We start from the raw sequence: 15440 nt of genomic DNA on the forward strand, positions 1-15440 counted from the left end.
CCCAAGTACCATAGGTATCATATTGCTAGTACTGCAGGGCAAGGAGTTGGGCTGATATACAGGGGCTCCCTTGATCTAAGCTTTTTTCAGACACACAAATGCATCATAGGAAGGCTAGATCCAAATGCTGGTATGAGCAGAATTTGGAGGCTCTGTAGTACACACCTTACCCTAACCCCACATCTACACGTCTACACGTGTGGAGCATTCAAGTACAACCATGTTCCTGGCTAGTGCCTCTTCTAGAGAAAATAAAAGAATCATGCAAACATAGATGCTGCCAGTTCCTCCCTTGAGGGGGTTTCAAGAAAAGGTGCAGAATCCTTCTGGGTGATGGTGCCTCTAAGGTTTTAAGTTGCTATTAGAGGCTTAATTTGACTTAAGAAACCCTTTGACTTCATTCCTCTTCCTGTCATACTTTTCCATCTTCCCCTCATCCATTCTTACCTCTACAATGACTACTCTAAGACCCATCACTTCTCTCCTCCAGTGGCCCTGCCTTCTTTTAATCCCAGTACATGGGTGATAGGGGCTTCTCACCAAATCTCCAGAGTTAATATTTGATGTCCACAAATAGATGTGGTATTTAAGTGTGTTGTGTGTGCATCCATTTTATTGTATGTCCCACTCTTGGTCCTCTCATCCCGTGCGAATGTTGGAAAAATACAAGAGAACCAAGATTCTCAAAGACTTTTCTTAACCATGTTTTTTTTTTAAAGATTGTTCATATATGTGCAATTTCACATCCATGTGGCTGTGCAGTGCTTTTGCATGTGGACTTTGCCATGTTTTTGAGGATAGAAGTGAGAAGAAATGAATGGATGAAGTTTGAACATGGAGCCAATGAAGGCAGCCTGGCTGGCTCCAGCATTTGCTTTTTAAACCTCCCATCATGCATTTGCTTTGTGCTGCCTCCTGAAGATGATGGGGTGTGGGGGGGGTCAACTTCCTGTGATGTCTGTCCTGAGATTTGCCATGTGTGTTACTTCTCAGTGTGCCTGCATTGTGCTGATGTTCACTTTCTTTCTCTCGCTCTCTCTTGCCGCCTCCATGGTGGACACCATGCTTCCTCTCCTTATCTGGACCTTCTGCTTACTTTCTGTAGGTAGAAGTAAAGGTAGATGGCTTTATTTTTATCACTCTATCAACCTATCAATGTACATCCTCAATTATTCATGTGTGTGAGGGGAATTGTTGATTTTGATGAATATGTAGGCCATGTTAGAAGTTAACTGCTTTTAACTGCATGTGGAAAAAAAAAGAAACATTGTGGTCGTCGCCCTTCAATAAACCCTTTGTTCAGTGTCGGGGATGGTTCTAAAGCCTCCTTCCAAAGGCAGTCTGAAACATAGTGTCTAACAGGAATAGGGTCACTGGAAGCTGACATGCTGTGTGGAGATGTGTTTTACTCCATTGCAGGGCATGATAAGATCCCTTCTTGTGATGTGTGTCTCTGGCATAGGAAAGGTAGGAAAATATGTCTCATAATTGCTGGGTTTTATACATAACTGCATCTGGAGTATCATCAGCACCAGAGTGAAAATGAAAGAAAAAGGGGAGAACTGTCTAATTTTACTGTCAATTTTTGGGGTGTTTGGATATTGCTCTTTTTTGTTTTTCTTCGGTGTTGTAATTTCTTTGCATTTTTGGGAGATAACATATTAAGGGTAGGGGTGATAGGCTAAGAAAGGTGGGACTAGGAAAACAATAGAAATACAACTACATTATACTGGAAGGAGAAAAAGTTGATGCGGAATGTTACTGTAGAGTGTTTTGCTAACTGGTTAGGGAGGAGAGGTGACCAGTAGGTGGGCTTTTTTTACTTTGCCATGCCTTTATGATTTGGGGTGGTAAAACTCATTCATCCATCTCTAATCCCAGAGAACCTGTCTTACCTGCTAACATTGGATTAACTGTGCTGAAGTGAAGGTGAAGTTAATGGATGATAAATTATAAATATCTCTATCCAGTTCTACCTCCTGAGTAACTCTTCCCTATCCTGATGGGTCAGTCCACTGCTGTTTCTTTCAAAAGTTTCCAAGTAACATAAGTAGAGAGAGTGAATTTTGGTGTGATGATATGGCCAAAAGATGGAGTTGACAAGTTATTCCAAATGCTCAGTTGAGGACCTGTCAGTGAACTAGTCATTTCTACCTTGAGTTTTGTGTCTCTGTACACCTGCCTTGAGAGTGTTACAGGCCTTTCCAGTTTGAGCTTTCTTGGTTGCCTGCTCCTTTCATGATAATCCCAGGTGGATTCATTCTCAGAAACCTGCTACTTTAAACCCTTACCCCATTGCTGGATTGATACCTTTGGAGAAGGGTAGATGGGGAAGAGGAAGAAGCCAATGGCCAGAGAGCTCTTTATAGGTGGAACCACCCATCACCCCATGACTTAGCTGATTGAAAATGAGTGGTACCATTTCTCTCTTCTCTTCTCCCCTTCCATACTCCTGTCTCTTCATCTTTCTCCTCAAACACCCCCTAAAAATTTTGTTTGGGTGTCTGTGGGCTTTTGCACATGGAATCTTTCTTCTTGTGGGTCATTGCTGTCACTACCACTACTGGCTGTACTCCTGTATGCTGGCCATTGTTCTCTGTGTTTTGTGGGTCTCGTCGTACTTAATATCCATTTTTCTATGAGGTATGTGGTGGCATTATCTGTGTTTAACAGTCCTAATAACAAGGCTCAGAAAGATGTTAGGTGACTTCTGAATGAGAATCAATTCCAAATCGGAGTTGCTGACCACTCCTCTGTGTAGCATGTCTGAGATACAAGTATGATCTCCATGTACTTGCCTCCTGGCTGCCATCCAGACACTGATTGTTCTTAAGTTCCAGCATGCCACCTTACATTTGCTGTGACATATATCCACATAAATGTCACCCCGCACTGTCAGCTCTGTATGTCAAAAGTCAACCTTAGTGTCATTTGTATACATACCAGTTTCCCATTCCAAAGCCCCTTCTTCCTCACCACCCAGGCTTGACCGATAGAAACGCCTTCCTAAAGTCTTCCTGAATGCTCCTGCTCCGTCGCAGTCAGTGGAAAGAGCATTCTGGGATTGGCTCTAGAATGGCTTTTGCATTGATGTCTGCATCCAGAACTTATTAGGTCATTATCCTTTCCTAGTTCGACTCCCTGCTGATTTTTTTCCCTTCCAGTCAGCCCACTGATGGAGAACTGTGTCAACTCTGCTGTCTACCATGTGGGACACAGGATTAACCTTCACTTCCAGAGCAGTCTCCAGTGTGGCCCTGTTTTTCTCATTTAACCTTTTCCCTTGAGCTTCCTTGCAAAATGACTGCTTCAGCCAAACAGGCCACCAGCTTGCCTTGCAGGACTGCTTACTCTGACAGCTCCCTTTCTCTTAGCAGCCCCTCCTCCCTGATCCTCTGCCCAAGCTGCCCACTCAGAATTCCTATTGTCCTTGGTATTGCCCTTGAACTTTCCATGCACCTTTCTAACAGCTTGTATTAAACTTATTGTGGATTAGGCCACTTTTCTCTATAGTTTGCAAGTATATGGAAGACAAATAGTTTCACTGGCTAGTGTCCAGACGTGTTTATTCTGTCTTAGGCTTTACCTATAATGTGGTCCCTCTGCGACCTCTGCCAACCCTGCTGCTTCCTAAAGCTTCCAGTGCCCTCTATGTCAACCCACATTGCTTTTTCCTTTCCATGAACTTTTCTTTGAATTATTCCCTCTTTCCCAAATGCTTTTGATACTCCTTTGTTAATATCTGAAGGTTCAGTCTCTTGGATCTGCCACATTTCATGGTTCTGTTATAAAGTGCCTATATCCAACTGTCTTGCATGGTGCGTGAGGTATATTCATGTTTCACTCATCACTTTCCCCCAGAAAAGTATAGGTGGCTGTACCTTGGCTGTCACTGTCATCCATACTGCATAAGCTCAAAATTTGGTTCAGAGCTGTACATGATAGATGCCAATAGAATTGAGTAATGTTTAACTAAACAATTGGTTTTAGATGTGGAGGCAGAAATAGGGTTTGATTTTTCAGGTGTGATGTTAATGTGGCCATTCTCCTTCAAATGCTTGTACCCTTTCTACTATCCTTATTCCTGCTACCCACTAATCAAAGGAATACCAAGGGTCGTGCTGTGAGACCAGGCATTCTGGCCCCAGTACCCTCTTCCATCTCTTGGCCTTCTGTAGGCAAGTATCAGAGGGAAATGATTGCAGATTATAAGAGGATAAAAGTGAGAAGGTCTTGGACTAATTTTAAGCATTTGTCAGAGAAAAGGATAGAGATGTCTCAGATCTTGTCATTCTTTAAAAGCCCAGTGATAAAATAGTAAGCCCTATGAGGTTAGTTCTGTAGAACTGAGCAGGGGTTCTGACATAATGTCAGCCTCTGCTTTCAGGAGGCCGTTGGACAGCATGTTGTCAAAGGCAAGAGGGGTTATACCCAAAAGTAGATGAACAGAATAGTTTTTCAGAAATCAGCATTTTCTAGCTTTTAGATATTATCTCCATGGCTTCTGCTTAAGAATTGAGAGTGTGTTTGGGTCCATTCCCCCTTCGCTTGCCCATTTGAAGACTGTCTATGCTGAGGCAAGTGATCAAAAAGTTTCCCCTGAAATTGAATTCGGGAACAGGAGTTGCAGACTCAGATGTCAACAGAGACCTCATAGCTATTGTCAAGACTCGAACTAGGAACAGGTTGGAAGCCCTAGGCAGTGGTGGTGGTGGTGGAGACTGTGTCAAACTGGAGTCCACAAATCCTTTCTGAGTCAGCAGACTCCGCTCTGCCTCACAGAACTGCTACCATACAAGAATGTGTGTTATATATCACCAGGGCTTCAAGGTAGACTTGAAGCTCCTAAGTTTATTCTCTCCCTGCGAAATCTGCAATGCAGAATCTACAGTGTAGATGAATGGGAGTACACAAAGAGTGTACCTAGCGCTTGTCGAATGAGTCAATTGATGAACCACGAGTGTTTGACCTATGGCTTAAGAAAGATACTGAGTAAGCTGTTTCTTGAAGATTTACTGTTGGATGTGAGCAGTTGACAGGAGAGACCTGCTAGAAACATCCTTAGTTTCCTTTTTGTCCATAGCAGTCAATTTTGGAAGTCTTTTCTTTCTCCTTTTGCTACCGTCAGAGAGTTTCGTTCGTGCCTTCTGGGAAATTTGTTTTTATTGAATGGTGTAGGAGGCATGTATAGGATGGTATGGAGACTGTTGAGAACGGCCAGGAAAAGGGTAGTTATTGTCTTTGATAACTGCCAAGGATTGATAAGATGTATGCCGTAAGGGTTGCAATGGATGCATAATTCCTTTCTCTCTCTCTCTCTCTCTCTCTCTCTCTCTCTCTCTCTCTCTCTCTCTCTCTCTTGTCTATAGAACTCTTACTAAACTAGTTGAACCAAACCTACATTCTAAGCTTTTAGAAATTGGAGACTATTTTGGGAGTTATTTATGTGTGTTTTCCCCATGTAGATTTGATCATTGGCCTTCTAATGCTGAACTAATACACACTAGACAAACTGTAAGGAGATGATCAAGCTGCATGAACTTGAGCATCATCTCATGTAGACTGTATTCTGCTGGTAAGAACATTAAGGGAACTGATTTGAGGAGCTAAGCCCCCTGTTGTCCCTGCTAGGATTCAGGCACCCTGCAAATAAGTCACTGTCTTGATAGCCAACTATTTATGCAAATTAGTGAATGCAATGCCAGCTACTAATTATGAAAATAAACTCATCTGTGCTCTATAAATATCTAATTGCAATGAAATAGAGGCAATATTACAGTTCCATCTCTTGTCTCATCTGTTTATCATGAAAATCACTTTACTTTTTAAAAAGCCCACTTTCCATGTTTTATCCCGTTTTTTTAATGTTTTGAAAATCTTTTGGGGGAAAAATGGATGTCTTGGAAACATAAAAGGTAAATTGCTTTATGATAGTAGTTCTGTGTTTCAGCAGTGATGGCTTTAAAATGGTGCTTTTAAATATGAAGGGTGGGTTACTTCTTTGCTTGTTCAGAAATTTTCATTGGACATTGAAGACAATTTTTACACAGTTGTTTTATTTTGGAACATTTAAAAACCATGAATGTGAACAATAGATCTATTAATAAAATGAACACCATGCCAGTGGAATGTCTCAGTTAAATTCCAGTTGACAATACATAAAAGGAATTATTTTATGAATGATCTTTTTGCATGGGTCTTTGCTTAACGAGTCAAGTGGTTGGTCTGAAGGGATATATAGTTTTCAATAGCAGGTCTATAGGTATACTCGTAGGAACTTGACTTTGATAGTGCCTGAAGGTAAAGGACACGTTGAACTGCCGTGTATTATCTTTATACTATATCATGTATGAAGAACTCAAAAGAGTTGCCTGTTAGAAGAATGTTGACAAGAGTACAAGCATGATGCATCTACCTATACACATAAGCTTGTATCCGTCATGATCTCTTTCTCATGCGTGCAAGGTAAGGGTGTCTGTGTTATCTGGGTATAGGTACAGTTTGTCCAAAAACTCATTGATAGTTTTATGCAGTATCATATGTTCTAACATGTAGCTCCCATGGTAGATGCACTGAAAAATAATGTATTTCAGTGTAATGTATGTCTGACTTTAGTAGAATTTCTCTTTCAACCCTAGCAAATTGAGGTTTATTTAGCTCTCAACAAATATTCACGGAGAGTCAATGACCTATGACCCTCAGCAAGTATTCATGGAACATCAGTGACCTGCTCGGTACTGAGTATTCCATGGCTGAGGGGGGCAGACATGCTTCTGACCCTCTGACTCTTGATGGCGAGAGTCTGTGGGAGTTTAAAAGCAGCTTTCAACTACCTCTTCTAAATTAAACTGACTCAAACATGGTCAATTTTTGACTTACTACAGCTTTTAATATTAAGCTTTTTTATTTTTAAAGGAAATTGTTAGGTAATCATTTTCTTATTCAACTCCTTCACATATTAAATTCTGAGACTCAGGAGAGTCAGTATGTTTTGTGTGTGTACATGTACATTTTTTTTTAACTTGTGTATTATTTGTCTTCATTAGGGCATAGCGTATGCAATATAACGAATATCAAATACATGATTTTAAGTATACAGCAAAAATTTATATGTATATATAAAGTTTATATATGTAAAGTTTTGCTGTATTCTTAAAATGCATAACTATTTAATATATAATATATATATGTATATATATATATATATACACACACATTCTTGTCAGCACTATCTAGATTAGGAGATATATTTTTCTCTGTTACTTCATAAGTTTATGTCATGATATGCTCTGTTTGTTTTGAATATGTATGTTTATCCCTCTCCAGAAATGAATGTGCTTGGCTAAAAATGAACTGCAGGCCCTCTCTGGCTTTAGCGTCATTAAGAAGGATGAACTGTGAGAGACAGAGCCGTTGCGGTTTCTGCTGTGTGTAAACAGAGGCAATCATGTCATGCTTTTTTGAGGCAGCTTGGCCTTGTTTTTGATGAAGCTCAGGTTTCCCTTTGCACAAAGACCATATCTAATTGATATCATTGGGTTTTCCTTTTTTTTTCCTCCCCTAAGGCATTTTGCAGTGAGTAGAATAGCAGAGGAGGAAAAGAACATATGCTTTGTAAAAAGCCAGACTAATAATGCTTTCTGATGGACATCTGATTTTAAAAGTGTCCCATCTCTCGCTAAAATTTACATGTAAAGTAAGGGCAGGCACGGTGATGCGAAAGCTCAGTGCAACTGGCACATCTTGACATATTAACAATCACAAGAAACGGGAGATCCCAGATGGCAGCTTGGCCTTTGCCATCCTTTTAATAAGCTACTAACTGCTAATTATTTCACTCTTATGGGCAAGTTAATTTACTGTTGACTCTTAAAGAGATACTGCTCGGCCGCCCCCAACCTCCAGCCCACACAAGACAGAGCCTTTCCACCTGCAGCATTGGAAACTGCTGCTGCTTAGCTGGACGCTTTCTAGCCGATTGTAAGAGCGATGGCAAGTTCTGGGGTGAAAAATGTTGCTTAATAAACAGGATTTTGTGTGTGTGTGTGTTTTAAATATATAGATCATTTCAAAAACTGTTTGCCTAAGGATCCATTGTGTGTGCATGCGTGAGTACGTGCATGTGTAAGAGGCATGGATAGAGCATCCAAGACACGGGGAGAATCTGAAATTTGGAGCCTATTTAAGAGCGAAAGAACAGCTGCCTTTTAAATGGTTGCTAATTCTGACAATTAATGCTATTCTGTGAGTGTGTGATTTTCTCTAATAGCAGTTACGAGGGATGGTGGTGTGTAATAGCTCATTTCCTAAGCTTTATGGCAATGGGGTGCAGAGACCACAGAACCGAGAGAAACTCAGGCCCCACACTCGGGAGTCCTTTTAAATGAAGAGCCCACAAAAGCATGCTTTTCCTGCCCTGTTCTTCAGCCACCTTAGGATGGTCTTGTGTTGGAGCACAAGTGCAGATTATTAAATGAGTGACGCACAAGCCAGCTCGGGTGCATCAGGAGTGAGCATTTGGGGGGAAAAAAACCTTGTTTGCAACAAGCTGTCTGACAATCAAAATATTTACTTAAAGATAAACTAATAACTGTGCCTTGCAAATGCCTGTAGATCCGTTATTGAAATGAGAGTCAGAACTTTGGCTTGGTACCATCAAAAAATAAATCTCAAACCTCAGAATTTTTATGTGTTCTATTTTTCAAACAAAACAAAATAAAATACGTAGCAGATATAAACACATGTAGGAAAACCAACCCATTTTTCTTGAAATATTCACCCTAAAACTTGCTGAACTTGTTACTCTACTCAGTTGGTCATGGTTGCTATTAAAAGTTACCAAATATCTTAAATATGCTTTGCAAACCACATTCTCCTGTTACTAGTGATATCTATAAACATGAATTTGGTGCTGTGGGTCATGGCCCATTATCATTCTTTCCGTGATTCCTGTGTTAAGCTGTTGATAGTAAGACAGAACCCACTCACTCCTGCCATGTGCCTAACATTGGGCTTTGTTAAGCCCCAATTATTTACCTGTGAACTGGGGAAGCCTTAAGTGTTAGTGTTATAGTTCTTTAAAATGAGTGCAACGCCAAAATAGTCCCAAGGGGAAAATGTAAGCGCATGTGAAACTTAGAAGTTTTGTTATTTCTCAGCATATACTCTAATATAGTGTGGTAAGCCAGAGTGCCATCTTACAAAAAACTTTTGAGAAAGGCAAATGATTATAGATCTTTGTATATAAATCTATCTATCTATCTATCTATCTATCTATCTATCTATCTATCTATCTCACATAAATAATATACCAAGAAAAGTACTTTTAGAAATGCAGGTTTAAATAGAATGAGGCCCCCCCCCGTTTTTTTGTAGTAATGAAGAAACATCCCAGGGCTTTGTGTGCATTAGGGAAGGAACCCACCTCAAAGCTACTCCTCCTGCCCTTGAAAGCCAGCTTTTCACCGGACTCTGTGACTCCGCCCAGCCTCTGTTATGACAGCCCAGACCCTGACTCTCCCAGGAGGGACATGCACTCTTCAGAGTTACCTATGGCATTCCTTTTCTGTAATTTTTTATTTTGGGACAAAAAGATGTCAAAAACTAAAAACTAACGTTAGGAAGAGAAACTTGGGACAAGACAATTCTAACACCTCTTTCAAATTTCTAGAAGGAAGCTTTTGGGTTAGTTTCGCTCAAGAATGCCTTTAACCACATTTTCTGTTGTTTTGATTGGGAATAGTGTTTTTGGATGCGTTTGTTTCAATAGGGAAGTGACTGCTTCCTGGTGGAATGCATAACACAGACATTTAAACAACGGCAGCTTTAGGCCCCAGTCTTGTTAAAACACTTCCAGTTTGTCTTACCTAAGTACTTAAATGGTTGTCCATATAATGTGTGTGAACAGCGCTCCTGATAATGGCTTGCTGGACTGCAGGAAGTGCTGATGTCAGCCTGAGAGGAGGGAATTAGCATGAGCTCTATGTAGTCTTATGTGCTTTGAAATTTGGGACAGGTTCACAGTGAGTGAACATTTAGGTGAAAGGGCTGCTTCGTGATAAGAATCACTTGGGCTTTGCTTAGGAATCACTGGCTTAGCAAGAGATTGTGGGCTCTCTTCACATACAGCTGAGGGTTTTGTATGTGCTGTCTGTTGGCTATGGCGTGGCTGCCACTGTTCTGTCTGCATAGCTCATTTGTCAGGCAATAGAGATGTAGTTTTCTGAATGAGGTATATATTCCTCAGTTTCCCCAGTGACCAATAATGGGCATTTATTAGTGCCTTAGTTGAAATTATGGCTTAGACTGATTTCCTAGTTCTACACTGATTCATAGGGCAGTTGAACCTGAAATACCAGGTGTCTGTGTAAACAATTCTAATCCAGAGATGTAACTATGGATTTAAAAAAAAGAGCATGGAGGAGAATTATTAAAGCATCTCTCTCTCCCTCTGTCTCTTTCCCTGTCACTCACTCACATACGTGAACACACACACAGGTGAACTCACAATACTCAGGCACATACATACAACTTATATTTGAGCGTGCCTCTAATGAAACATTAACCTATGAATCAGAAGCACTAATAAAGGTTATCATAATCATAAACACAGATCACCAATATGTCTTCCAAGAAATCTAAGCATGTGATCCATTCAGTTTAACCTTCCGTAAGGTTTACTGCTACCAAGCCTACTTGGAAGATATGTTGTAATAATTGAAACAACGTTGGTAAAAATTTGTATTAAGCCACACCCATGAAATTACAAGTGTCCTAAAGTCAATAATACCATCATTTTTTTTTTTCATCTGCATGTGCCCAGTTCCTATATACCGAAGTGTCTAACAGAAATCAGAGTTATTAATGCTGTTCCATGATTCAGCACCACGGACAGCACTCAGCATGCCTCAAGAGGAAACATGGTCCTCTTCCTTCCTTAAGCTTTCCACATTAAACAAAACAAATTGACAAAACAACAAAAGTCCACTCCTGATAAAACAAAAAACTGAGCTTTTCTTATAGACTTGATGATAATATATGAACCATGAAGCAAATAAAAACATTTGGTTTACAGTTGCTTTACAAAAATGCTGATTTGTTGCCTCAGATCTTAGAAGCATATAATTTCAGAGGGAGAGAAACTTAGAATTCCTTTAGTCCGTCAGACTGTAATTTTGCAGATGAATAAACATGCTGAGAGGGCATGAGTGTTACACTGATAATCTGTAGCATTGTCAGGACTTGGACCAGACTTCCTGACTCCCAATACTGTTTTCTTCTCCTTCCCTCCAAATGGCCACTAAGACTTCGTCATCTTCTTTGCTGAATGACATTGTTATGGATCACTCATAGGCCACTGATACATTATGAGTAATTATTAGTATTAATATTAATGAGTGATTTTTATTACTAATGCCACATAAGCGATGTTCTGGAGCTGTTGTGAACTTTAAAAATAATATTTTTTTCACAAATAGCTTCCAGTATGAGACATGATTGTAAGGTCTCAGAGCTTCATGAAGTACTATGTCTCTTAAGAATTTGTTATGTTGACTGTTTTGTTTTGACTGAAGTAAAATGAGGACAGCAGTGGACTTTCAACATACTTCTATGCCAATTTATTTTGCTTTTTGGTGTCCTATGTTTATGGTTTATGTAACAGAATACATGTTGGGTTCTGTAAAAATATCCTGTAAGCATATTCTGTAAGAATATTCTCTAGGGACTGGGTTTCAGACTGTTACTTAATGTTTTCTTCCCTTCCTTCCTTCCTTCCTTCCTTCCTTCCTTCCTTCCTCCCTTCTTTCCCTCTCTCCTTTTTTTTTTTCAGAATGGTTGTCATTTTATTTGCAAAGATTTTAGATAAAAGAAATATTTAACTTTTCCTCAAGTGAGAATGTACTTTTAGGCAAATACCATTTCTTTTCTTCCTTCTTAATCTTCTTTTTCAGGGTTATGTTTGTGTCTGATTGGTTAACTTTAGCTTCTTTCCATGAGTCAACTTTGGGGAATGTTTATCACCATGCAAAGTCAGTTTTTAAACTGTTACAAAATTGCTTTCCCTCCAAGTGTTTTGATCACAGGGGCTCTCAAGTGTCAAAGTCATTTGGAGAACTAGATAGATAAAATGCATGAGCACTAAGCATTTTTCCAGGATAGAATAAATAAATGTGTTTTCTACTATATGCTGTCTTTGTAGTGATTTGTTAAGAGAAAAGAAAGGCAATGATATTAAATATTTACAAGAGTGATTTAGTTGCATTATGTTATGATCTGCATCTCTGTTTAATAGTGAACTCAGCTGCTGCTGAAATAAATGTCCTTAAACCTGAGGTCTTGTGGAGGTCACTGCCTAAGTTAGGTAAAAAAAAAAAAAATGCAGAAAATTGTGATTTTTGTCAGCTTTACAAATCTTCTCCTGATTTTGGTCAGCTTGCCTTCAAGAATAATAGTAAATAAAATACATGTGAGGATTTGTAGACCCAGTCCCCTGCCCCAAGTCAACTGGATAGCTGGAGGCATTTGTATCTTATTTTGTTTTGGACACCCAGCGATGGTGACAGCTCTGTCCCCTGGAAATGAACAGTGCTGCCTTAAAGTTCACTGGTTCTTCTGTTGCTCTTTGCTTGACAGTTTGGAGGACAGCACCTCTTATTTCCCAGAAGTCTTCCTTAATATTTGAGTTCATAGTGTAATTATATAATTTCCGCCTTCTCTTTTATCATTCTACACCCTCCTATATAGGCCTTCTTGCACTGTTTCAAATTCATGGTCTCTTTTTAATTAATTGTATGCATATATTTTTAGGGCTGACTATATGGTATTGGACTACCAATTGTGAACTTTCCTGGGAAAGACTATTTTTACAGCTCAGCATTTCTTAGTTACCTGTAGTCCTTCTGTAAGGCTGAGGTCCTGTATTCCCACTTGCATGTTACCATGTCTTTTGTGGTCCTTGTTCCGCACATGTTTAGGCAGTCATGTGACTGAGACTTTATGGGTATAGCTTCCAATATTCCTAGAAGATGCAATCTTACAGCAGGGAGTTTGAAGTGATTTTTAAGTATCCCTACTATTTATTCTTTACCTAAATCAAAGATTTTTAAAGGCTTTTTGTTTTAAATCAATTGTGAATAGTTTCATTATGTTATCTCCACTTACACACACAAGATGCCAAACCAGACTTCAATTCATCTTATTGGAAATTACTTTTCTCTTCTGTAAATGGGGATGATAATACCTTATTATATGTTAACATATATGCTCTATATTATGATATATGTGATAATAATGCTTACGAATAATATGTATTGTAAATAATAACACACGACTGTACTGTTAGTAAAATTAAGAGTTATCTGTGCTAACACATCTTAAATACAGAATAGGATGTGCAGCTTTTATGAAGTTATATTTCCTTCCCTCTGATGGTAACAATAAAGTATAATTTAATTTAACAAGAATTGAGCACGAGAGATATATAAAATGAATGAAAATCAGACTCTGTTTATGAAAAGCTCATAAAATAGTAAAGGAAACCTCTATATATTAATTCTCCAAGAGTTTTACACACACACACACACACACACACACACACACACACTTTCATCTTTTACTGGGTATTATATGCTATTTAGATATGAAAAATTTTATTCTTTCTGGGACAAGGAGGAATATATTTTTTGTCATGTAGGATATGTATGCTTGATATGCGTGGGTTTATACATGTATAAATATGTGTATGTTCACGTGTGAATGCAGGTACACACATAATGCCACGAATATAGAGGTCTAAGAACAACCTCTGGGCATCAGCCATTACTTTTCTATACTTTTTGAGACAGAATGTCACTATGTATGCCAGTCTAGTTGTTTTATGAGCTTCTTGAAATCTGTGTCTCTGCTTCCCATTTCCTTTAGGACTCTAGTATTACAGATGTTTTCCTTCTGGGCATGAAATTCTTTTATGTATAATCTGGCCATCCAAAAACAACTCGTTAAACTTATACAACAAGCACTTTTACCCTTTAAGTCTTCTCTCAAGCCCTAGGTTTTTGTTGCTGTTGTTTTGTTTTTATAAATAGTGCTATGATATATTGACATTGTTGTGACATTTAGTCATGTTACATGCTAGCCTGTATTTGTTTTATCCAAAAATCTAGGGGTGGGGACATAGTTCCCTTGATAATGTGTTTGTTTCACAAGCATGAGGGTGTGAGTTCAGTTCCCAGAGATCACACAGGCACAGTGAGTGGTGCACTCTTGAGGTCTCAGCACCACGCAGGTAGATACAGAAGGATTCATTTGGGCTTACTGGATGACCAATCTAGCCTAACTGATGGGCCAATAAGAGCCACTGATGCAAGGGAAGATGACACCCAAGATTGTCTTCTTGCTTCTACATGTACAAACCTATGCACCTGCAAACATATAAACATGCATACACCTGGATAAAATATTTTATTTCATCCTAACCTATAGAAGAATGAGTTGAAAACAGTGAGAATCAGCGAGGTACAAAAACATCACAATATGTATTTATCAGGAAAGTCTCGCTGTTAGGAGAAACAATTTCCAAGCCGAATCATCGAATGCTGCTTAGGTATTTCTCACTCATTGCAGTTTGCAGGGCAGAGTGATGGTTGGCAGAGTGTGGACTCTGCTCCATACTGTCACTCAGGCACCCAGAACCTTCCATCCTGTAAGTTAGTCATTCTACAGAGTGTGCTCCTTCCCTTTGGCTAAAGGTAGAAAAGGAGAAAGAGAACTTAGAGGATATTTTAAAGGACAAAAGCAGAAATAATGTGCATCATTTCTTATTGGCAGAACTCAGACATGTGATAGCATCCAGTTGCAACCTATTTGTGAACACAGTGTCCATCTCTACCCAAAAGGAAGATTATTTTCTGTTTCGTCATCATCTTATGTACATTAACTTTATTCAGTTCCTATTTGTTCAGACAAAGTACCACCCTTATTTGGATAAAATAGAGGGTCACTGTTCATTCCTTTGGCTATAATATTCACGCATATGTATTTAATTGTAAATAAAATGATTCCAAGTGTCTGTAACTTCCTTAAATTCAGTGAACCACTACAGGAAAACTTGTCTAACTATTGACTTGGCTCCTGCTTCAGAACTTGCTGATCTAACCTATTCTTATAAATCAGTAAATTGTAGAAAATTCTAAGAAGTGAGGCAAACTAGAGGAGAAGTGTTTGAGAATGTACTAAAGGTATCTTAAAATATTTATGGAGTTTAAAAGAAATTTCACATTTATATTATAGTTTATAAGCCTATTTGCTATACATGAATATTTTATTGTAGATTTTGTTTGACCTCGCATCTAGACTGAAAACTAGACCCATGGCTGGGATTTTAGCTTGAGTTGATGGAGTGGGGCCAAACACCTGGATCAACAGGATTTTGTTTTATTCCC

General features: G+C 39.0%; 1 protein-coding gene across 44 annotated transcripts in view; it reads left to right on the top strand.

The window, feature by feature from the left end:
- Window positions 1-15440, top strand: part of Nrxn3 (neurexin 3) — a 1566538-nt gene that overhangs the window by 115912 nt on the left and 1435186 nt on the right. The window contains exon 1 of one of the 44 annotated variants that reach the window (XM_060387969.1): window positions 1110-1117. The exons of the other annotated variants lie outside the window; for them this stretch is intronic. The gene's annotated coding sequence lies outside the window, so the exon portion shown is untranslated. Of the gene's footprint in view, window positions 1-1109; window positions 1118-15440 lie in introns of those variants that run through there. 44 annotated transcript variants of the gene reach the window in all.

Source organism: Meriones unguiculatus, chromosome 7 (assembly GCF_030254825.1).
Source record: "Meriones unguiculatus strain TT.TT164.6M chromosome 7, Bangor_MerUng_6.1, whole genome shotgun sequence".
Taxonomy (NCBI): Eukaryota; Metazoa; Chordata; class Mammalia; order Rodentia; family Muridae; genus Meriones; species Meriones unguiculatus.